Here is a 25,244-nt window from a genome sequence, read left to right as displayed (position 1 = left end):
TACGCAAACTGATGTAGTTCAACTCTAGTAGTTGAGAAGCCTTTGCTTTCTCCGTTGCCTTGGAGATAATCGTGAGATTAGACACCGGTCTAAAGTGCGAATAAATCTCAAAGTTCAGACATTTTTAGCAGGGGAACAACCCACCTTCATCTTTTCTGCTGCACTAGAGTTCATAATATTATTTATTATTATCTTAAAAATTCTATCAATAATGATCGTTTTCTTGGGAAAAAAAGATAACCGTGACTATATAGCAAAGTTGCAAAATGCAAAGCCATTTTCCTTTATGTTACCATGTACCTTTAACGGCCAAAATTGTAATGTGATTTAATTTAATTTAATTTAATTTAATTTAATTTAATTTAATTTAATTTAAGGACGGTGCCCACAAATACTGAAGTATTTTTGTGCGGTATATGACTATGCGGGAAAAGCAGATCTTAGCAAGGCCTATTGGAATCCAAAAAGAAAATTGGGGGTAACCACGCATTTTTCAGAGATAATTAATCAATAATATCTCTAAAAAGCGCCAAAATATAAAGGAATGTATGGGATTTTTTCCTAAATTGAAGCTTAATTATCTCTGAAAAATGCATGGTTACCCCCAATTTTGTTTAGAGATACCAAAAGCATTTGCTAAGTTCTGCTTTCTCCGTATAGTTTTAAACCGCGCAAAAATATTCCTGTGTTAGTAGGCACTACCCATAGGAAACCCGAGTATCTCGCGATGCGCAGAACATATGCGCAGTAACAATAGTAGGCACCGTCCTGAATAAAACGTTTATATAATGTGATTTCACTTAATAGAAACTCTGGCAATTGACGAAGTACTGGAGTAGAAATAGGGCACAAGAGATTTTACCGAATCGAATGTTATCTTGCCGAGATAAAGAATTGTAATTGCTAAAACGAATGAAAAAAGCCAGTTGACCAGAATGCCTTATTATGCAGTAGAACGCTTCAGTTAGAAATTCAGAGTTTCACGTTTGTTCATTGCTAAATTTGCTGTTAGGAAGTAACATTAATCATAGAACACACGTTTGGGTAAAGTCCACGTACGCACGTGTTATAATAGCGACTCGCAACAGACCGTGCAAGTACCAGCTATGTCGCAAGTACCGTGAAACAATCGCCAACCAAAGTAAAGTTTGTATTTTAGTTTTTGTTAGTTTCTTATCGAATAATTAGTGTTTCGTGGATACTTTCCAAGATGAACGTCAGTTTAATAAGTTCATCATGTTGGAATCAATTATATTACACAAGATTTATGTATCATTGGTCAAAAGGCTTCACACGGCTTATCAGAATTGTTATTTTCTCAAGTTATCTTCAATGCTATGATTTTGATTAATTTCAGTCTAATGCCCCATTCACTCCAAGACTTAAACACGTTTAAAAGCTGTTTAGTTAAACACAGTTTAAAATTGTTTCCTTCATAAAAGCTGCTTTAGGATTTTTGTCGACTACAGATTTAGCGCAAATGAAAGCATAAGTTACAGTTTACTTGAATCCTATGTCAAAGCCAATGGTTCAGCTTTTTGTTACCAATTTTCATTTTGTAAAACCTGGTTTAATTAAACATGTTTTGTTGGTGTGAATGGGGCTTTAGACTGGTAATGTTTTTATGTACACCTGATAAGGAGTTGGATTATTACTTGGGTGTCGTGTGGAGCCCAAGTATTAAATTCGGCCTCAAAAGTGCAATCGGGCTCTAATGCGTCTGCGCTAACTGTGGGGCGAGAATGGTCGTATGCGTTGAACTAGCGTGAGTAAGGCCTAACACTTAGGTTAGCGCTGAGCCGGTTTAATACTGTGTTAAATAGTATGGGTGCGTAGTAATATTCATAAACATTGCAAGTCATATTTTTTTATATGTAAGAAAGTCTTTCCGAGTGCCGGTGTTAATTTTAAGGGAAGTAAAGGATGATTTCAGCCGTTGCAAAATGTAGTGCGTCATGTAATTGAACTAAGTTATGGACGAAAGTAAAAACCGGCAGTGTCGCTAGCTGGGCGACATGTTAAATGCGGCAATATGTCGATAAAACATGGGTAGTGGTAAGCAATGATATGCGACTTGAAACCGCAAGGGGAATAATGTAGGTCGATCAGGTAACCTCGCTGGTTGGTGGTGAATACATGTATTTAGGCCAGGGTGTCAATTTTCGACATGTTTCCTAGAGTGGACTACTGTATTTCCTCGATTAAGCGCCCACCCTGAAAGCCCAAGAACTTAATAAGGGCCACCCTAACCCCCCTCCCAACAAAAAACATTCCTGTACTAGCCCAGCGTGAAGTAAGAAAAGCGTCAGTTGTGTTCCAAAATTAGTTTTCGATACGGTAATCAATAAACTTTTATATCCGGTTATACCTCATCCTCTCGATTCCGTTTATGGCTTGTTCAAGTTAGCTTTTGCACTTTGTTTTGTCTTGTTGATTCGAAATAAACTTATTGTCCCTTGCTTTGTTAGTCTCTAATAATGCCCTCGCTTGCTGAAAATGTCGGGAAAATAATGAGCGGCCACCCTCATGGGCCCAAAATTAAATAAGCGCCCAGGGTGGTTAATCGAAAAAATACGGTACAATATTTGGAACAGACGAAATTTTAAAATTATTAGGAGGGATTTGAAATTATTTATAGTTATTACTGTGGTATCAAAAATGACGCAAATTGAGAACAGGAATCATTTTGAAAGTTTCTCTATTTTTCTGTTTTGGTTTGGACGGAGTGTTGGACGAAGGGAGCAGATGGCGGCTTGCCGGAGGGGTGTTTTGCGACTTTGGAAAATCATCTGAAACAGATTTCCTAGCAACGGAAGATGAGATGGTTTGGTAAGAGTAAAGGTCTTTGAACACACGGTTTTGATGACCAGCCAGATAATAATATCCTTCAAATTAAAAAGTATAATGTCGTGAAAAAGACCAGAAAGCATCGGGTGAGTGGCGAGAGAACATACTCCCAGTACGTGCTGTCGTCCCCATAACGAAGAGCGAGCACGTAGCAGTCAAATATGCAGTGAAAAGTACCGTTTTGGTTGTTTTGGTGAATTAAAGTTAGTTAACCAAAGTGAGGGATAACTATAACACAAGCGTTGAAGTTGAAAAAACGAATGAATTTGTTTGACAAAATGCGATCGAAGACTGATTCAGTCCTGAGTGATCGCGTATCAAGAGACCGTTGTCGTGGGCTCGATTCCCCTGGGGGCCACTGTAGATTTCCGACGTTCGTCCTCTTTCACTTGTGAGGCATATCAGAGATTAACTCTTTGACACTAAACAATGCATACATCGTTGCAGCTTGATTTGTGGCTTTTAGGTAATGCGAAGAAACTTTCACATATTGTATCACATTCTACAGATTGGTTACTATACTATTTTTTATAGTACTGAAAATAATAACACTTTTAGGTTAGGAATGTCTCAACACTTGTAGAAGACTATAATCATCCAAGCCAATGTCAAAGGCATGTAAATTTGTGAAAATTAAAATCTGAAATATTGTTCGTATTCAGAGGGAAAAAATATTGAAGGCGAGCAGCTGCCAGTTGTTATCACAATCTACAACGTAGATTAGAACAAATTGAGTTGAAACTTCAGTCATTTACCCTTGATATTCGATCGCAATTACTTTTTTCAGGTCTCTTTTCGTCTTATGTTTTTGCGACATCCATTAAAGAAAAGAATACACAGGCCTCTTTTGACGACAGACAAATCAAGAATTCTCTTACCATCAGCTGTTTCAAATCATTTGTTGGATTAATAGCAATTCGCGAATTTAGAATTAGGTCGGCGTGAGCACGATCTTTGACACTTAATTTCTATAGGAATTAAGAAAATTTGTTAAAACTGTCATTCAAGTAAACGAGCCACTTCTTCAGCGACAACCAGATCAGTTTCATTATTTCTAAACCTTCCTAAATAAATGATCACCAAAATGCGAATATTCGATCCATTTTAGTTTACTCGATATCGGGTTCACTTTACCATGGATTTTTTTTAAACAGTTATGATAACAACAGCTTTTTAATTGTGTTAATTTTCAGATATCTACAAAAACTATTTGTAATTTGCTGTAATTAAAGGGTAAGTTTACCGACCTCAATAGTAATATAAATTGCCTCAGACTGTAAACAATAAAGTATGTTAGCATAATTAATGCCTTTTCATATCAAGTGATTATATATGATTACATTTCAAGATTATATTTTTAATTGACGTGAAACATCACTCTGTCCGAACGTTAGATTGACGCTCTCTCTGCGTCTAACTCGCATCAGATGAAACACTGATTCTCACCAGTGCGACAATTACGAGGATAATCGCAGAATAACATAGGGATGAGCAAAAGGTGAAGGGCAGATTTCTGGCTCCAGTGTAAAACTTGAAAACGAAACTATTGTGGCTCGGTATATCAGAAATCTACAAAAAAAAAATCGAAAGCGCCTAACAAGAAAATGAACTCCAGCACGCTAAACCAGCACTCGGTTCCGTTCCCCGCAGACTGTACGCTCTACAATGATATGGGTGGAAAGCCGAACCAATTTTCATCTCTAGCCTACACTGTTGTGGTCTTCACCATTGTAATCAATGCCACTACTTTACCTTTCACCATTCTGTTGAATCTACTTGTGATGACGGCGGTAGCAACCAAAGGGCGACTACACAGCAAGTCTAACATAGCACTAGCATGTTTAGCAACGGCTGATTTGATGGTCGGCATCATTGGCCAGCCTCTAATGATTGTGGTTACCATAACAACCCTACAAGGCAAAACTACAAGTGAGACATGTTTGATACAAACTGCAGCGAAGCTTTCTAACAACTTTTTCATCTTTTCTTCGCTTGCTCACCTTGTTTTGATGAGTGTAGATCGATACGTGGCAATAATGCATCCATACAAGTACATGTTTATCGTCACCAAATTTCGCTTGCTAGTCGCTTCTTCCATCGCATGGATCTTATGTTCAATTTTGCACTTGTTTTTATTGTTTTATAACCCAAGCAGATTTTGGTTTGTAAATAAGTTAATGGGAACCGCATATATTGTAATCATTGTTCTGTGCCATGCAATTGTTTTCAAAGAGATTCGTCGCCATGAACAGCAAATAGCAGCTCAGCAAGAATCAACTAAGGCTAGACAAAACTTTTTAAAAGAAAAACGAGCCCTTAAACTTACTGCTACTATTCTTTCTGTATTCCTATTCTGCTATGTACCAAAAATTAGTTTCACAGGGGCCAGGAACGCTCTCAAAAGCAGACTTTCAATTGATGTAATATATGCTGGTTTTTTTGCAACGATATGTTTGATAACGGTTAACTCTATAATTAATCCACTCATTTATTGCGCCAAACAGAGACAATTTCGTGTTGCGGTCATCGAATTACTTTTTAGAAAGAACTTTTCTGAAGCTAAGGAATATGAAAAAAGATTTTTTAAATCATCAAGGGCTGTAGCTTCTCAAGAACGGCAACAGGAAAGAGGACATAATCAACGCGGAGACATTCAGGGAGGGAAACGAGGGGAGCAACATGAAGACAACCAGGAAGGGGAACGAGTGGAACAACATGAAGACACGCAGGGAGGGGGACAAGAGCAGCAACTTGAAAACAATAAGGGAGGGGAACCAGAGGAGCATCATGAACACATTCAGGGAGGGGAACGAGAAGAGCCCCATGAAGACAATCAGGGAGGGGAACGAAATGAGCAAGTCTGTTTCTCTGGGTATCTCAGTTGTCAGAGCAATCGTGCTAGGATCGAGTTGTCGTGTCCTCGATTCCCGTTCGGACCATAATAGTTTTCCGTCATTTGTCATGTTTCGCTTGTGATGCACAATGAGATTACCTCTTTGGCATGAACATTGTATTTGTCGTTTTAGTCTCGTTTGTTGTTTTAAGGTAATGCGAAGAAACTTTCCGTTTACTTGCAACTGAAGGCAATTTTAACTAACATTCTACTAACATCCTATCACATATTCTATAACATTCTTCAGATTGGTTACTATTTATTATAGTAAACAAGAAGCTGATAGCAGCTTAAACTCGGGCCATATTTGACTAAACGCTGCGTAAGCTTGCAATCAAAGCGACAACAACAACAACTTTATTTCACATTTCCTTCCATTTTCAAAAATTTTCAAATGGTTATATATGCATTACAGACTTAACATGTGGAACATACAATTATACTTCACTCTGAATATATGTTATATACAGCTATTTCAATTAACGTTGTCGGATAAAAGTATAAAGCTGTAAGACAAGACCTTAAGATTTTTAAGGATTTTTTTATGAATAAGTTTATCAAAATCAGCTATGCCTCGCCCGTCCAGTGAAGATATACGATGGCGAGCCATTTCGACGAAAGAAATTTTAGGATATCAAATGGATGAGGTGGCAGCCTCTTTGAAGATGTCTTTAAGCTTTAAGCTTTTATCCGACAACGTTTATTGAAATAACTGTATAAGAAAATGCCTAGCAGCTAGGTAGATAACCGCGAAACTGTTTCTTGTCGTATTGGTAACAAGTCTTTTGGCTGAAAAATAATGAATAAGAATTAGTTAGAAATTTTAAGGTAAGCTTACATCCTTATAGACAACCAAATTTCTTTGGTTACGAGCCCCGATGGAATTTTTTCCTCCGTTTTCCAATACCCCCTTTCCTTTAAATATATTGATCTCCATATACTCTAATTCCTCGCGAAGCGAGGGGAATAAATTTGTCGGGCCGAGCCGGCCCGAACGGAGCTAAGCCGCGCGAATTCGAGCGAAAAATATATTTATATATATGTAATTCAGGCGTTGATCACCGGTGAAGCCAATAGAGTGCTCTACAGGAAAGGACTCACACTCTGTGTGTATGGAGATTAACTGAGGAGTGAATCAACCTCGCGTTGATCTACGAAACAAATTTGTATTAAATTCCATATGTGCTCAAATTGAGTAGTCCAGCTACTTCTATATATATGTATATATATATTTCGTTGAAGGTGTCCACACTGTTGCCTAGCAACAGTGAAAAACAAAGCATGAATGACGTCAGACTGTCTAGCGTCGTCTGGAGCAAAATTTGCATACATCGGGAAAGTTTGCGTGCCGGATCAAATTTCAACTGCAATGTTCAACAATATTCACTGGATACAGAACTATCTCTCCAGAATCTTTTCCCTTTCTTCTAGAAATCTTTTTTGTGAAAGATTGCATTGAAGAAATTACACGTTTTGTGCCCGCGGTAGAATAATTTTCCGTGGGAAATAAATTCATCGAACACGACAGCGCTTCACGCACGTTGTACATTTCGTCGCGACAGAAATAGATTTTCAACCGCAAACTAGCCTGTGGAACCATGCTCATCAAAATAGTTGCTATGTTCAGAAACCTTTTAATCTCCTCATTTGATGCTACAATACGGATAAAGAGGGCTTTCCACCCAGCCCCAGCTTCGCGAGGTTTTGCGAGTCACGTATTTTTAGTATAAGTCCAGACATTTATACCAAGCAGGAGGCAAGGTTTCGAAAAATAAATAACATTTCATCGCATTTTAGACCAAACGCTTTAAATACACACAATAACACAGTCAAGCAGTGCATATTATTCATATTATACCCAACTCTTACCTCGATCTGTAACTTGTATGCTGCAGCTGACGATATAGATCGCTTTCTTCGCCTCTTGACATGCTATCATGGCTATCATCTTTTTGTTGTAACAGCTCTAGAACCCTCTCTGCGCTAAAAGCAACCATTCGCGAACGCTTTACAGCCGACGCCATCTTGAATCAAAAGAACAATGACCAGGAGAATACGTCGTGTAGGCCGCATTCAAGTGTTTTACGCTTTCCGAATGTTGTGGCGATCCCATGTAACCCAAATTTTCGCAAATGTTTCCCGGTCATCACATTCAACTAAGGATATTTACAGGTCTGACCTCTGAACAGAAGTGAGTTAAAATTACTCATTAAGACTTCCCCTTTGTCTTGCATCCTTCTTCTAACTTTTGACACGTCGTTTGGTCATATATGAAGTCTTTGAACAATCGCAAAACGAAAAAAAAAAAAAAATAATAATAATAATAATAATAATAATAATAATAATAATAATAAAGAACGCGACCCAGAACTTAACTCGGTGCCTCACGGCCCGAGTATTTAACTGATTACATTTTTAGGTTTAAAATATCTCACAACTTGAAGAAAACTAATATCATCCAAGTCACCGTCAAAAGCGTGTAAATGTGTGAAAATTAAAATGTAATTATTGTTCGCATGCAGAGGGAAAAATTGATTGAAGGCGGGCAGCTGCCAGTTGCTATCTTCATCTACAACGTAGTATACAACAAATTGAGTTGAAACGTCAGTCATTTACACTTGATATTCGATCCGGCGCAGTCGCTTTTTTCAAGTCTCCTTTCGTCTTATGTTTTTGCGACATCCATTAAGGAAAAGAATACACAGGCCTCTTTTGACCACAGAGAAATCAAGAATTCTCTTACCATCAGCTGTTTCAAGTCATTTGTTGGATTAATGGCAGTTTGCGAGTTCAGAATTAGGACGGCATGACCACGATCTTTGACATCACTTAATTTCTAACTAAAGACTGAAGAAAATTTGTTGAAACTTGCATTCAAATAAATGAGCCACTTTTTCTCCATACCCAAACTAGTTTCATGGCTTAAAAACTAAACAAATAAATGATCGCCAAAAAGTCAAATATATTTGTTGCATTTTAGTTAACTCGGCAGTTATTTTTATTTTAATTGTATCAATTTTCAGATATCTACAAAAACTGTTACTAATTTACTGTAATGAAAGGATATGTTTGCCGACCTCACTAATATAAATTGGCTCTGTAAACAATAAAGTATTGAAATAAAAGCTGTGCTATTTCTCACGTATTTCGGTTGGCACAATTAATGCATTTTCAAGATGATATTTTAAACTTTCGTGAAACTTAACTCAGTCCGAACCTAAGATTAACTTAGATTGTCGCTCTCTCTGCGTCTAACTCGCGTCAATTAAAACACTGGTTCTCACTTGTGCGATAATTACAATCATACTCTTACAATGCCATATTAAGCGCAAGCTCACATACGCATACGCGGTATTAATGAGATCCGGCTTGCAGACAAATTATTTTTGACGCTGATTTGCTTTTTTCGAAAACGAAGAGTCCATGCATATTCCTGTCCATTTATAAGGAAAAATTCAGTGAATTTTCTTAAAGCTGATTTAGCATGTTACAGCGATGCATTTGTCATGTTTTAACACAATTTAGATTTTATTTAGTGACGTTAGTATTTTTCAAGAAATGACTTAATCAACGTGACAGCTGTAAAAAGTCTTAAAAATTTATTCAATGTTTAGTTTACATTTTTATCCGTAAATGGCAATTGCTAATATCTTAATATAAATACTTTATCTCAGTTGAGGCTTTGTTAACTTCAAATGCATAATTAATTGTGCTAACATGAATACGTGGGAAATAGCACAGCATTTATCTCAATAGTTCATTGTTTACAAAGGCAATTATATTACTATTGAGGTCGGCAAACTTACCCTTTAATTTCAGTAAATTAGAAATAGTTTTTGAAGATATCTGAGAATTAAGACAATTAAAAAGCTGTTTTTTATCACAACTGTTTAAAAAAATCCATAGTAAAGTGAACAGTAAGTTTAATTAATGTTTTATAATTAGACTTAGTACGTCACTCTCGTTTAAGTGTAACAATAATTTAAAAATTAAATTAATGTTGTTGTTTGTTTTTTTTGTTTATTTGAGGGGGGAAGGGGTTTCAGTTTCGAAACCGCTCCTTTGTGTCCCGATAAATTTGCTGTTTGTAATTGTTGTTTTGACCAATAAAGATTCAGCCCAGTTCTGGGTAAACCTGTCAAATTTAAAAGGAACAAAGCTTTAACGATTTCTTTCTTTTCCGTCTCTCATTAAGACGCAGCGCGCCAACGAAAGCTGAACAAACACTTCATGAACTGTAATCTCGCTACATCGTACGTTTATCGCTCTAATGTAAGACTTGAAAAAGAAAATCTGGAAAAATTTCGAATGCACAGAAGAAAAAAATGAACTCCACCACGCAAAACCAGCACTCGGTTCCGTTCACTGCAGACTGTCCCCAACACAATGAAATGGGTGGAAAGCCGAACCAATTTTCATCTCTACCCTACACTGTTGTGGTCTTCACCATTATAATCAACGTCACTACTTTACCTTTCACCATTCTGTTGAACCTACTTGTGATGGCGGCGGTAACAACCAAGGGGCGACTACAGCGCAAGTCTAACATAGCACTAGCATGTTTAGCAACCGCTGATTTGATGGTCGGTATCATTGGCCAGCCTCTAATGATTGCGGTTACCATAACAACCCTACAAGGAAAAACCACAAGTGAAACATGTTCGATACAAATTGCATCGAAATTTTGTAACAACTTTACCGTCATTTGTTCGCTTGCTCACCTTGTTTTGATCAGCGCAGAGCGGTACTTGGCAATAATGCATCCATACAAGCACATGTTTATCGTCACCAAATTTCGCTTGCTCGTCGCCTCTGCCGTTGCCTGGATCATTTGTTCAATTTTGCACTTGTTTTTATTGTTTTATAACCCAAGCACATTTTGGTCCGCTAATAAGTTACTGGGAGGCGCATTTATTGTAATCATTGTTGTATGCCATGCAATTTTCTACAAAGAAACTCGTCGCCATGAAAAGCAGATAGCAGCTCAGCAAGTCTCACCTGAGGCCAGAGAGAACTTTTTAAAAGAAAAACGAGCTCTTAAACTTACTGCCACTGTTGTTTCTGTACTCATATTCTGCTATTTACCTATATTTAGTTTTACAAGGGCCAGGAACGCTCTTAAGGGTAAATTTTCACAGGATGTAATATATGCTGTTCTTTATGCAATAGTATGTTTGGCAACACTTAACTCTTTAATTAATCCACTTATTTATTGTGCCAAACAGAGACAATTTCGTGTTGCATTTATCGAATTACTTTTTAGAAAGAACGTTACTGAAGCTAAAGAATTTGAAAAGAGATTTTTTAGGTCATCAAGCCCTGTACCTTGTCAAGAACGACAACAGGAAAGAGAAGGACATAATCAGTGCGAAGACATTCAGGGAAGGGAACGAGAGGAGCCACTTGAAGACAATCAGAGAGGAGAACGAGAGGAGCAACCTGAAGACACTCAGGGAGGAGAAGGAGGGGAGCACCATGAAGACAATCAGGAAGGAGAAGGAGAGGAGCAACATAAAGACAACCCAGGAGGGGAAGGAGAGGAGCAACATGAAGACAATCGGGAAGGGAAGCGAGAGGAGCAAACTGAAGAAGATCAGGGAGAGGAACGAGAGGAGCAAGATGAAGACAATCAGGAAGGAGAACCAAAAGAGCCAGATAAAGACAATCAGGGAGGAGAACGACAGGAGCAACATGAAGACAATCAGGGAGGAGAACGACAGGAGCAACATGAAGACAATCTTGGAGAACAACGAGAGGAGCAACATGTAGACAATCATGGAGGGGAACGAGGGAAGCAACCTGAAGACAATCAGGGAGGAGAACAAGAGAAGCAACATGAAGACAATCAGGGAGGGGCACGAGAGGAGCAACGTGAAGACAATAAGGAAGGGGAAAGAGGGGAGCAACATGAAGACAATCAGGGAGGAGAACGAGAGGAGCAAAATGAAGACAATCAGGGAGGAGAACGAGAGGAGCAAAATAAAGACAATCAGAGAGGAGAACAAGAGGAGCAACATGGAGACAATCACGGAGGAGAACGAGAGGAGCAACATGAAGACAATCAGAGAGGAGAACGAGAGGAGCAACATGAAGACAATCAGGGAGGAGAACGAGAGGAGCAACTTGAAGACAATCAGAGAGGAGAACGAGACGAGCAACATGAAGACAATCAGGGAGGAGAAGGAGAGGAACAACATGAAGACAATCAAGAAGGGGAACGACGGGAGCAACATGAAGACAATCAGAGAGGGGAACGAAGGGAGCATAATGAAGATAATCAGGGAGGAGAACGAGGGGAGCAACCTGAAGACAATCAGGGAGGGGAACGAGAGGAGCAACATGGAGACAATGAGGGAGGAGAACAAGAGGAGCAACATGAAGACAATCAGGGAGGAGAACGAGGGGAGCACCATGAAGACAATCAGGGAGGGGAGCCAGGGGAGCAGCATGAAGAAAATCAGAAAGGGGAACGAGAGGAGCAGCCTGAAGACAATTTCCGCGATGGAGCTTTGTGTGAAAGCGTTGCGGGCTTGGATGAACTCGGGTACAATGAAACTGAATGATGGCAAGACTGTGTGTTTAATTATCGGCACAAGGCAGCAGTTTAAGAAAGTCACAGTGAATACGCTGTCTGTGGGTGATTCAAGAATTCAGCCGGTCACAGCCGCATGAAACTTATGAACCATTTTTGTTGATAGCATAAGCTTAGTACCGCATATAAATAACACCAGTAAATCTGCCTTAGGAAATGTTATTTCATCTTCATAACACCCGACGAAATAATCTGTGGACACTCCTAGAACTTTTGTTCACGCCTTTATAATGGGTACAATCGACTATTGTAATAGCCTTTTGTTCGTTCTCCCAGGAAAGTCGGTATATAAATTGCAACGCGTCCAGAACTAAGCAACCAGGCTCGTCACAGGTTTCTCTCGTTTTCAACATATTACATGTACACCAGTTTTGTATAACTTACATTGGCTGCCCGTCAGGGAAAGAATAATCTTTCAAATGTGCATTCTAGCGTTCAGGGCTATCCATGGTCTCGCACCTACCTATCTAACTAGTTAAGTGTCCGTAAAGAGATCCAGTATGTACTCACTAAGAAGCGTAAATACTGAAGTTTTGATTGAGTCCACTTGCAATGTAAGATCAACTAAGAAGACCCTTGGTGATAGGGCATTTACTGCAGCGGTACCGTCTGTTTTGAACGCCCTCCTACGTCGTATACGCGAGGTAACAAGTTTAACAGTTTTAAGACATAATTGAAAACTGATTGTTTGATGTGGATCCATGGGAGGGGTTGACGGTGCACTCCCCCCCCCCTCCCCCCCTTTTAAGCAGCATTTGTTTGTTGTTATTTAGTTTGATTCGTCCTAAATTAATAATAAATGAATTTTTTACGAAGTTTTTTCACTTTCAACATTCGACTGCAACATGAAGGCAATGAGGGAGGGGAACGAGAGGAGCAACATGAAGATCAATTAGGGAGGGGAACGAGAGGAGCAAGTCTGGTTCCCTGGGTATCTCAGTTGTCGAAGCAATCGTCGTGGGATCCCGTAGTCGTGACCTCGATTCCCGTTCAGACCATTATAGTTTTCCGTCATTTGTCATGTTTCGCTTGTGATGCACAATGAGATTAATTACCTCTTTGAAATGAACATTGTATTTGTCGTTTTAGTCTCATTTGTTGCGTTAAGGTAATGCGAAGAAACTTTTGGTTTACTTGCAACTGAAGGCAATTGTAACTAACATTCTATCAACATCCTATCACATATTTTATAACATTCTTCAGATTCGTTACTATTTATTATAGTAAACAAGAAGCTGATAGCAGCTTAAACTCGGGCCATATTCAAGTAAACGCTGCGTAAGCTCACAATCAAAGCGACAACAACAACAACTTTAGTTTACACTTCCTTCTATTTTCAAAAATTTTCAAATGGTTATATATTACAGACTTAACACGTAGAACATACAATTATACTTCACTCTGAATATATGTCCGTTATATATAAGGAAATACCTAGGAGCTAGATAACCGGGAAAATGTTCCTTATCATATTGGTAACAAGTCCAGCACTTTTGGCTGAAAACTAATGAATAAAAATTTATTAGAAATTTTTAGGTAAGCCTACATCCTTATAGACAACCAAATTTCTTTGGTTACGAGCCCCGATGGAATTTTTCCTCCGCTTCCCAAACCCCCCTTTCCTTTAAATATATCGATTTCCCTATGCTCAAATATGAATCCAGACATTTATTTGAAGCAAGAAGCAGCCTATAGGCTTGCAACGAAGATATAATTAATCTGAGCTTGCCAACCACAACGACCAATTTTAATTATGCGGTGAGAATAGCATGTAACGCAAATTTTCGCAAATTCTTCGGCAATCATATCTTCAAGTGAGGATGTTAAAAGGTCTTTTAAGACCTGTTAAAACTACTTTTCCTCATGAATTCCGAAAAGGTATTTTTATTCATTTTTCTTGCATCTGCCTTCTATCTTTTGACACGTCGTTTGGTCATATATGAAGTCTTTGGACAATCGCGACACGAAAAGAGAAATTATAATAATACAATTAAAAAGGAACGCGAGCCAGAACTTAACTCGGTGACTCACGGCACAAGTAATTCACTGATGAAATTTTTAGGTCTGCATGAGAACATTGTTCTCATGCAGAGGGAAAAAATGATTAAAGACGGGCAGCTGCCAGTTGCTATCTTCATCTACAACGTAGTATACAACAAATTGAGTTGAAACGTCAGTCATTTACACTTGATATTCGATCCGGCGCAGTCGCTTTTTTCAGGTCTCTTTTCGTCTTATTTTTTTCATTTTTTTTTTTGCGACATCCATTAAAGAAAAAGAATACACAGGCCTCTTTTGACGACAGAGAAATCAAGAATTCTCTTACCATCAGCTCTTTCAAATAATTTGTTGAATTAATAGCAATTCGCGAGTTTAGAATTAGGTCGGCGTGAGCACGATCTTTGGCGACACTTAATTTCTAGGAATCAAGAAAATGTATTAAAACTTTAATTCAAATAAATAAGCCACTTTTGAGCGACAACCAGATCAATCTCATTATTTATAAACCTGCCTAAACAAATGATCACCAAAAATGCGAATATTTGATCCATTTTAGTTTACTCGTTATCGGGTTGACTTTACTATGGATTTTTTTTAAACAGTTGTGATAAAAAACAGCTTTTTAATTGTCTTAATCTTCAGATGTCTACAAAAACTATTTCTAATTTACTGAAATTAAAGGCTAAGTTTGCCGACCTCAATAGTAATATACTTGCCTCTGTAAACAATGAACTATTGAGATAAAGGCTGTACTATTTCCCACGTATTTATGTCAGCACAATTAATGCATTTTCAGTTAACAGCAGAAGTGCATACATATCTTCACAAGTGGACCAAGTGACTATATATGATTACATTTCAAGATTATATTTTAAACTGACATGAACCTTAACTCTGTCCGAACTTTAGCTTAAATTAGATTGTCGGTCTCTCTGCGTGTAACACGCATCAGTTGAAAGACTGGTTCTCATTTGCGCGATGATTACAATCATAATCCCACAATCACCTAACCGCAAGTACAAGGTGACATGCGCATGCGCAGTACTAACAAGACCTTGCAGACAATTCGCTTTGACGAAGAATCCATGCGTATTCCTGTTCCTTTACAAAGAAAACTTCAGCGGATATTCTTAAAGCTGATTTAGCATGTCACAGCATTTATCACGTTTTAACACAATTTAGATTTAGCGAGCTTAGTATTTTTCAAGAAATTACTTAATCAACGTGTCAGCTGCAAAATGTCTTACAAATTTAGTCGTCTGCATTTTTTAACCGTAAATAGCGATTGCTAATACCTTAATATTAATACTTAATCTCGGTAAGTGAGATTAATAAAAATTGTTGGCCTTGGTGCGTGTGTCTCGAGTAAGAGTAATTTAAAAATTAAATTAATGTGTTTTATTCAGTTTCGCAAACGCTCTTTTGTGTACGATGAATTTGCTGTTTGTAATTGTTGTTTGGCCCAATAACGAATTCCAGTTTTGAATGTGAAACGAAAACCTGTCATATTTAAAAGAAAGAAGCTTAAAGTATATTTCTCTCTTTGAAAAAATAATTACTAAGACACAGCGCGCATTACAACTTCACGCCGATTTAAGTGTGCACCCCAAATTTTGGGGCGTTAAGTATTCATATATTCAAGCTATTGCTCTCTCTTTTGTAGAACAATTTCCGCCAATGAGGCATGTTTCCGAAGATCGCAAACTCTTTGAAGTAGGCGAGATATTTTATCTTTCCCTGGGGAAGCTAGAGAAATGAATCACCATGACCACATCGACTCGCAACGCGTCGCTTCAGGATCGAGATTTCTAAAAACAACTTCCCGTCCTGCAAACTAACGAACAATCAATCAACAAATTCTGTTCGCTTAACGGATACATGGATTTGCCGATTTGTTTAAAGCGTTCTATAAGAGATTCTCGCTTCTCAGCCTAAAATTACTTAGAGAATCACTGTAACTTGTGGCAAAATGTAAACAAGGTCAAAAAGAGCGCGTGGTACAGTGGCCAAAGAGCTGAAAGAGCTAATGTCATTGTTTGTCAATGCGTCATTAAGTATAATCAGAATGCGACTTCCACGCTGAATTTCCCTGTTTTCTTTTTTTATTCCTTTTTCGGTTTGATATTTTGGAATCTCTTTGCTAGGAGCAAGTATTTTAGAAACATAAACTTAATTATTATCGACCGCGCGTCTTCACTCGTAATAAACAAAGCGCCCAACATCAAATGCCGGTTTGCTTACAGTGAATTACAATTACAACTCTTTTCACAGCTCTTCCTTTTCACGCTTTCTTTAGGGAATACAAATCAATGTTTTAGCTTTTTCGTGAAAAACGTTTCATTAAATAGATGGTATTTGATTTCCACGCAGTACACGCATCGGGAAGATGATCATACCGTGCACAAATTAAGCATAAACTTAATAACTCGCTGTTCAAAGCACCGCTTGACAAAAAATATCGAGACTCGGCTTACAGTGATCAAAACACCACGTTTGAGATCTCATTTTAAAGCTCTCAAAAGACTCTTAGTTCATTGATATAAATAAAAGCGTAAAATATTTTGCGAAGAACTCAAAACCATCAAATGTCTGCAGTGATTCCGCAGAGTTCCAAAAAATATCAAGAACAAAGGAATACTCTCGCAACTTCGCGGCTCAAGGCTGCTTAATTACGCTATTGTTGCTGTCTTTTGACTTCGCTATAGGGTTTTCCTGCAAAGTTCTCACCTTTTCTCAACTAAGTAAAAACGAACTAATTTGCATCATTCTTCGCGGCTGCCGAAGTGAATGCCCAAAGGAATAAAGAGAGCCTTCAGGCAACAAAATCCAGCGGAGTCACCCATTTCTCAATGACACACTTAACTCGGCGTCAAGCTGTAATGCCAACGAAAGCTGAACAAACACTTCACGGACTGTAATCTAGCCACAGGGCACGTTTCTCGTTCTACTGTAAAGCTTCAAAACGAAAATTTTTGGCCCGGTATGTGAGAAATCTACAAAAACAAAATCGAAAGCGCCTAACAAGAAAATGAACTCCAGCACGCTAAACCAGCACTCGGTTCCGTTCCCAGCAGACTGTACGCTCTACAATGATATGGGTGGAAAGCCAAACCAATTTTCATCTCTAGCCTACACTGTTGTGGTCTTCACCATTATAATCAACGCCACTACTTTACCTTTCACCATTCTGTTGAATCTACTTGTGATGGCGGCGGTAGCAACCAAGGGGCGACTACAGCGCAAGTCTAACATAGCACTAGCATGTTTAGCAACGGCTGATTTGATGGTCGGCATCATTGGCCAGCCTCTAATGATTGCAGTTACCATAACAACCCTACAAGGCAAAACTACAAATGAGACATGTTCGATACAAACTGCAGCGAAACTTTGTAACAACTTTCTCGTCATTTGTTCGCTTGTTCACCTTCTTTTGATCAGCGCAGAGCGGTACTTGGCAATAATGCATCCATACAAGCACATGTTTATAGTCACCAAATTTCGCTTGCTGGTCGCTTCTGCCGTTGCCTGGATCATTTGCTCAATTTTGCACTTGTTTTTATTGTTTTATAACCCAAGCACATTTTGGTCCGCTAATAAGTTACTGGGAGGCGCATTTATTGTAATCATTGTTGTATGCCATGCAATTGTCTACAAAGAAACTCGTCGCCATGAAAAGCAGATAGCAGCTCAGCAAGTCTCACCTGAGGCCAGAGAAAACTTTTTGAAAGAAAAACGAGCTCTTAAACTTACTGCCACTGTTGTTTCTGTACTCATATTCTGCTATTTACCTATATTTAGTTTTACAAGGGCCAGGAACGCTCTTAAGGATAAAATTTCACTGGATGTAATATATGCTGTTCTTTTTGCAACGATATGTTTGGCAACAGTTAACTCTTTAATTAATCCACTTATTTATTGTGCCAAACAGAGACAATTTCGTATTGCGTTTATCGAATTACTTTTTAGAAAGAACGTTACTGAAACTAAAGAATTTGAAAAGAGATTTTTTAGGTCATCAACCACTGTAGCTTATCAAGAACGACAACAGGAAAGAGAAGCACATAACCAGCGCGAAGACATTCAGGGAAGGGAACGAGAGGAGCAACATGAAGACAATCAGGGAGGGGAAGGAGGGAAGCAACTTGAAGACAATCGGCGAGGGGAACCAGGGGAGCAACATGAAGATAACCAGGGAGGAGAACGAGGGGAGCAACATGAAGACAATCAGGGAGGAGAACGAGAGGAGCAACATGGAGACAATCAGGGAGGAGAACGAGGGGAGCAACATGAAGACAACCAGGGAGGGGAACGAGAGGAGCAACATGGAGACAATCAGGGAAGAGAAGGAGGGGAGCAACATGGAGACAATCAGGGAGGAGAACGAGGGGAGCAACATGAAGACAACCAGGGAGGGGAACGAGAGGAGCAACATGGAGACAATCAGGGAAGAGAAGGAGGGGAGCAACATGGAGACAATCAGGGAGGAGAACGAGGCGAGCAACATGAAGACAACCAGGGAGGGGAACGAGAGGAGCAACATGGAGACAATCAGGGAAGAGAAGGAGGGGAGCAACATGGAGACAATCAGGGAGGGGAACGAGAGGAGCAACCTGAAGACAATTTCCCCGATGGAGCTGTATGTGAAAACGTTACGGGCCTGGATGAACTCGGGTACAGTGAAACTGAATGATGGCAAGACTGTGTGTTTAATTATCGGAGCAAAGCAGCAGTTTAAGAAAGTCTGAATGAATACGCTGTCTGTAGGTGATTCAAGAATTCAGCCGGTCACGGGCGCAAGAAACTTAGGAACCATTTTTGTTGATAGCATGACCTTAGTACTGCATATAAATAACACCTGTAAATCTGCCTTAGAAAATGTTATTTAATCTTCATATCATCCGACGAATTAATCTGTGGACACTCCTAGAACTTTCGTTCACGCCTTTATAATGGGTAGAATAGACTATTGTAATAGCCTTTTGTTCGTCCTCCGAGGAAAGTCGGTATATATAACAAATATTCCATGAGACCGGGTTTTTGCCGCCGATTTTTTTTTCAACAATTTTACAAAGCGGTCAAAAGAGCATACAACTTCCGGTCACATGCGCGCGGTGATCACCTGATTATTACATCACTGGATGAGCTGAATGAAATTTGACAGCTACACAAACGACAAACTGTGGTCAACTGTCAACGAAAATCAACCTTGAAATATTCAGCCGTTCAAATACAAGGAAAAAAAGACGGCTTCGGAAGTTTTCAAGTGGTTAAATAGTGTTCAAAGTTCAGGAAGATTTTCCTGATTCTCCGCCTCCGTAATAGTTGTGAACTTGTACATTGCAGTTGAAGAAAACCTGTGGAAAGCTTCTTCGCTCGCTTTGCCAAACCTCGGTATTTACGAACCTAATTTTGAACTAAAACTGTCCCTTCACTTTGAGGTTGCCGTTCTTGCTGGCCATGGCATTCGTTTTCTTTCTCAGCTGCAGAGATACCAGTGCATGGGGAAGCTTCAGAGGCTCCGGCTGAGACAAAATCACTGAGAACGTGTGACATCTTCTTCTGCTGTTCTATGGATGGGCGACCATTGTACGATTTGACCGCCTGGTCTGATCTGTGTCCCGTAACAGATTTTATGTGTCTGGTTTCGACGTTGTGGTCAGACAGAACTGTAACTGCTGTTGCCCTGAGGCAGTGGTTGGTTAGATGGGGCTCTATGCCAGCTCGCCTGCTCATATTTTTCAACATGTTGTCCAGCGTGCTCGAGCCAACCGGCGAGTTGCAATACCAGATTTTGTCATCTGCTGGACTGAACTTCTGACTTTGGCCCTCTCTTGGTTTTTGGAAAAGAGCGTCGGAACTCGGGTTCAGGTGACCTAGGTAGTTTTGGATTGTTTTCACTGGGCACCTCTGAGAACCAGCAACGGCAAAGATCTCCGCGTCGGATTCGTCCTCAGAGTCTCCAAGGCCGCCTTGATGATTTTTTGTGCTGAGCAGTGAACCAGGCTGTCATCTGTTTAACTCAAAATACTCGACACCTTCTGTCGTTGTTCTAGGGAGAGCATTCCAGGGTTCAACTGCCGCTGATTTTCTCTTCCTCGTCGTCCGAAGAAAAGGGTGAGATAAAACCACACCGTTCTCTGCAGTTGGGCTGGATTTTGACTGTCGGCCGGCCCAAGTTCGCCGCTTTCAAAGAGCCTCTGGATTTGATCTTTTGACACTGCTTTCTTGTGGACAATTCCAGCTATTTTACCCGTTTTTTCTGAGATCCTTTACAAAGGCATCCAAAATTTTATTGGCTTCGGTAAACATAGCGTCGGAGATAATAGAAAAATGCTTGTTGTTTGGTGGCGAGCGAAGAAAGCGATCTATGGCGGCTCGAATGGACTTCATGGACGTGTTTTTGTAATAAGTGCCGTCTTTCTTCCTTGCGGAGGTGTAGAAACATTTAAGGCATTCATTTAGCTCCTCTTTGGACATGTCTTCAATTCGTTTCGAAAATTTTGTGGCAACAGGACTTGACAGCCATTCTTTAAATAACAAGGTGAGAATTCTTGTCGTTGTTACGCAGTTATAAAATTATCAAAATATCGACAGTGAACGTAACAATTGTTGCTTGTTTTTGAGTAAAACTCCCAGATACGTACCATTAAATATGTTCATGTCGAACTTTGTGGCTTTCTTCGTTTTTTCTGGAACAGCATTGTCTAGTATCTCTTGAAGTTTAGTGGGAAACAGCTCCTGAAACCTGCCAGTATCGGTCATTATGGAGAGCTGAAGTAAAAAACTTTGTGCGGGAAATTTTTAAACTTGGCGCACTATTTTCCATATTAGGTAAAACTCCGACTAATGGCTCATAGTCGGAGTTTTTGACCCAATTAGAGAGCTAGAAATGCAATAGTCGGAGCTGAGAATATACTAAAAAATGCGACTCGTCCAGAAGGCAGCAACCAGGCTCGTCACAGGTTTCTGTCGTTTTCAACATATTACATGTACACCAGTTTTGTACAACTTACATTGGCTGCCAGTCAGGGAGAGAATAATCTTTCAAATGTGCATTCTAGCGTTCAGGGCTATCCATGGTCTCGCACCTACCTATCTAACTAGTTTAGTGTCCGTAAAGAGATCCAGTACGTACTCACTAAGAACCAGAAATACTGAAGTTTTGATTGAGTCCACTTGCAATGTAAGATCAACTAAGAAGACTCTTGGTGATAGGGCATTTACTGTAGCGGTACCGTCTGTTTTTAACGCCCTCCTACGTCGTATACGTGAGGTAACAAGTTTAACAGTTTTAAGACATGATTGAAAACTGATTGTTTTTTTTTTTTTATTGCTTATTGTAAATAGTTTTATACTCAGATGTGGATCCATGGGAGGGGTTGACGGTGCACTCCCTTCCCCCCCCCCCCCCCCCCTTTAAGCAGCATTTGTTTGTTGTTATTTAGTTTGATTCGTCCTAAATTAATAATAAATGAATTTTTTACGAAGTTGTTTCACTTCCAACATTCGACTGCAACATGAAGGCAATGAGGGAGGGGAAGGAGAGGAGCAACATAAAGACAATCAGGGAGGGGAACGAGAGGAGCAAGTCTGGTTCCCTGGGTATCTTAGTTGTCGGAGCAATCGTCGTGGGATCCCGTTGTCGTGGCCTCGATTCCCATTCGGACCATTATAGTTTTCCGTCATTTGTCATGTTTCGCTTGTCTGATCAACGATGAGATTACCTCTTTGAGATGAACATTGTATTTGTCGTTTTAGTCTCGTTTGTTGCTTTAAAGTAATGCGAAGAAACTTTCCGTTTACTTGCAACTTAAGGCAGTTGTTACTAACATTCTACTAACATCCTATCACATATTCTATAACATTCTTCAGATTGGTTACTATTTATTACAGTAAACAAGAAGCTGATAGCAGCTTAAACTCGGGCCATATTTGACTAAACGCTGCGTAAGCTCATGATCAAAGCGACACCAACGGCAACTTTATTTCACAATTTCCTTCTATTTTCACAAATTTTCAAATGGCTATATATTACAGACTTAACACGTAGAACATACAATTATACTTCACTCTGAATATTTGTCAGTTATATATAAGGAAATACCTAGGAGCTAGATAACCGCGAAAATCTTCCTTGTCATATTGGTAACAAGTCCAGCACTTTTGGCTGAATACTAATGAATAAAAATTTATTAGAAATTTTAAGTAAGCTTACATTATTATAGACAACCAAATTTCTTTGGTTACGAGCACCGATGGAATTTTTTCTTCCGCTTCCCAAAACCCCCTTTCCTTTAAATACATCGATCTCCCTATACTCAAATATAAATCCAGACATCATATTCGAAGCAAGAAGCAGCCTATAGGCTTGCAACGAGGATTTAATTAATCTGAGCTTGCCAACCATCACCACCAATTTATGCTATGAGCTAATTAATTATGCGGTGAGAATAGGATGTAACGCAAATTTTCGCAAGTTTTTCCGTTATCATATCTTCAGGAGAGGATGTTAAAAGGTCTTTTAAGACCTGTTAAAACTACTTTTCCTCATAAATTCCAAAGACGTTTTTTTATTCATTTTTCTTGCATCCGCCTTCTAACTTTTGGCACGTCGTTTGGTCATATATGAAGTCTTTGGACAATCGCGACACGAAAAAAGAAATTATAATAATACAAATAAAAAAGAACGCGAGCCAGAACTTAACTCGTTGCCTCATGGCACGAGTAATTCACTGATGAAATTTTTAGGTTTAAAATATCTCACAACTTGAACGTCAAAAGCGTGTAAATATGTGAAAATTAAAATTTTTAACATTGTTCTCATGCAGAGGGAAAAAAATGATTGAAGACAGGCAACTGCCAGTTGCTATCTTCATTTACAACGTAGTATACAACAAATTGAGTTGAAACGTCAGTCATTTACACTTGATATTCGATCCGGGGCAGTTCCTTTTTTCAGGTCTCTTTTCGTCTTATGTTTTTGCGACATCCATTAAGGAAAAGAATACACAGGCCTCTTTTGACAACTGAGAAATCAAGAATTCTCTTACCATCACTGTTTCAAATCATTTGTTCGATTAATAACAGTTTGCGAGTTTAGAATTAAGACGACATGAGCACGATCTTTGACGACACTTAATTTCTAATAAAGACTGAAGAAAATTTGTTGAAACTTGCATTCAAATAAATGAGCCACTTTTTCTCCATACCCAAACCAGTTTCATGGTTTAAAAACTAAACAAATAAATGATCGCATTTTTTGTTGCATTTTAGTTGACTCGGCAGTTATGTTAATTTTAATTGTATTATTTTCAGATATCTACAAAAACTGTTTCCAATTTACTGTAATGAAAGGATATGTTTGCCGACCTCAGTAATATAAATTGGCTCTGTAAACAATAAAGTATTGAGATAAAAGCTGTGCTATTTCTCACGTATTTCTGTTGGCACAATTAATGCATTTTCAAGATGATATTTTAAACTTTCGTGAAACTTAACTCCGTCCGAACCTTAGATTAACTTAGATTGTCGGTCTCTCTGCGTCTAACTCGCGTCAGTTAAAACACTGGTTTTCACTTGTGCGATGAATACAATCATACTCCTACAATGCCATAAGCACAATCCCACATGCGCATACGCGGTACTAATGAGACCTTGCAGACAAATTATTTTTGACGCTGATTTCCTTTTTTCGAAAACGAAGAGTCCATGCACAATCCTGTTCATTTATAAGGAAAAATTCAGTGAATTTTCTTAAAGCCGATTTAGCATGTTATAGCGGTGCCTTTGTCATCTTTTAACACAATTTAGATTTTATTTAGCGACGTTAGTATTTTTCAAGAAATGACTTAATCAACGTGACAGCTGTAAAAAATCTTAGAAATTTACTCAATGTTTAGTTTACATTTTAGCCGTAAATGGCAATTGCTAATACCTTAATATAAATACTTATTCTCAGTTGAGACTTCGTTCCGCCCTACATGAACAGTAAGTTTCATTAATGTTTTATAATTAGGCTTGGCACGTCACTCTCGTTTAAGTGTAACAATAATTTAAAAATTAAATTAATGTTTTTGTTTATTTGTTTTGTTTTGTGTTTTTTATTTTTTTTTTCAGTTTCGCAACCGCTCCTTTATGTCCCGATGAATTTGCTGTTTGTAATTCTTGTTTTGACAAATAACGATTCAGCCCAGTTCTGGGTAAACCTGTCAAATTTAAAAGAAAGAAAGCTTTAACGATTTCTCTCTTTTCTGTCTCTCATTAAGACGCAGCGCGCCAACGAAAGCTTAACAAACACTTCACGAACTGTTATCTCGCCACATCGTACGTTTATCGCTCTAATGTAAAACTTGAAAAAGAAAATCTGGAAAAACTTCGAATGCACAGAAGAAAAAAATGACCTCCAGCACGCAAAACCAGCACTCGGTTCCGTTCCCCGCAGACTGTACGCAACACAATGAAATGGGTGGAAAGCCGGCGAACCAATTTTCATCTTTAGCCTACACTGTTGTGGTCTTCACCATTATAATCAACGCCACTACTTTACCTTTCACCATTCTGTTGAATCTACTTGTGATGGCGGCGGTAGCAACCAAGGGGCGACTACAGCGCATGTCTAATATAGCACTAGCATGTTTAGCAACGGCTGATTTGATGGTCGGCATCAAATGCCAGCCTCTAATGATTGCGTTTACCATAACAACCCTACAAGGCAAAATCTTAAGTGAAACATGTTCGATACAAATTGCAGCGAAATCTTGTAACAACCTTTTCATCTCTTCTTCGCTTGTTCACCTTGTTTTGATGAGTGTAGATCGGTACTTGGCAATAATGTATCCATACAGGTACATGTCTATCGTCACCAAATTTCGCTTGCTGGTCGCTTCTGTCATCGCATGGATCTTTTGTTCA

General features: G+C 38.9%; 1 pseudogene; it reads right to left on the bottom strand.

Annotated features, from left to right (window-relative positions):
- Nucleotides 1-19,533: 19,533 nt before the first annotated feature.
- LOC146473956 (uncharacterized protein KIAA1958 homolog) lies at nt 19,534-21,262 on the bottom strand (annotated as a pseudogene).
- Between the last annotated feature and the right edge of the window lie 3,982 nt (nt 21,263-25,244).

The sequence above is a fragment of the Pavona decussata genome, unplaced genomic scaffold (assembly GCF_977016875.1).
Source record: "Pavona decussata unplaced genomic scaffold, jaPavDecu1.1 SCAFFOLD_92, whole genome shotgun sequence".
NCBI classification, from domain to species: Eukaryota; Metazoa; Cnidaria; class Anthozoa; order Scleractinia; family Agariciidae; genus Pavona; species Pavona decussata.
Note: the sequence above shows the minus strand (reverse complement) of the source record. Positions and strands in the feature narration are given on the sequence as shown.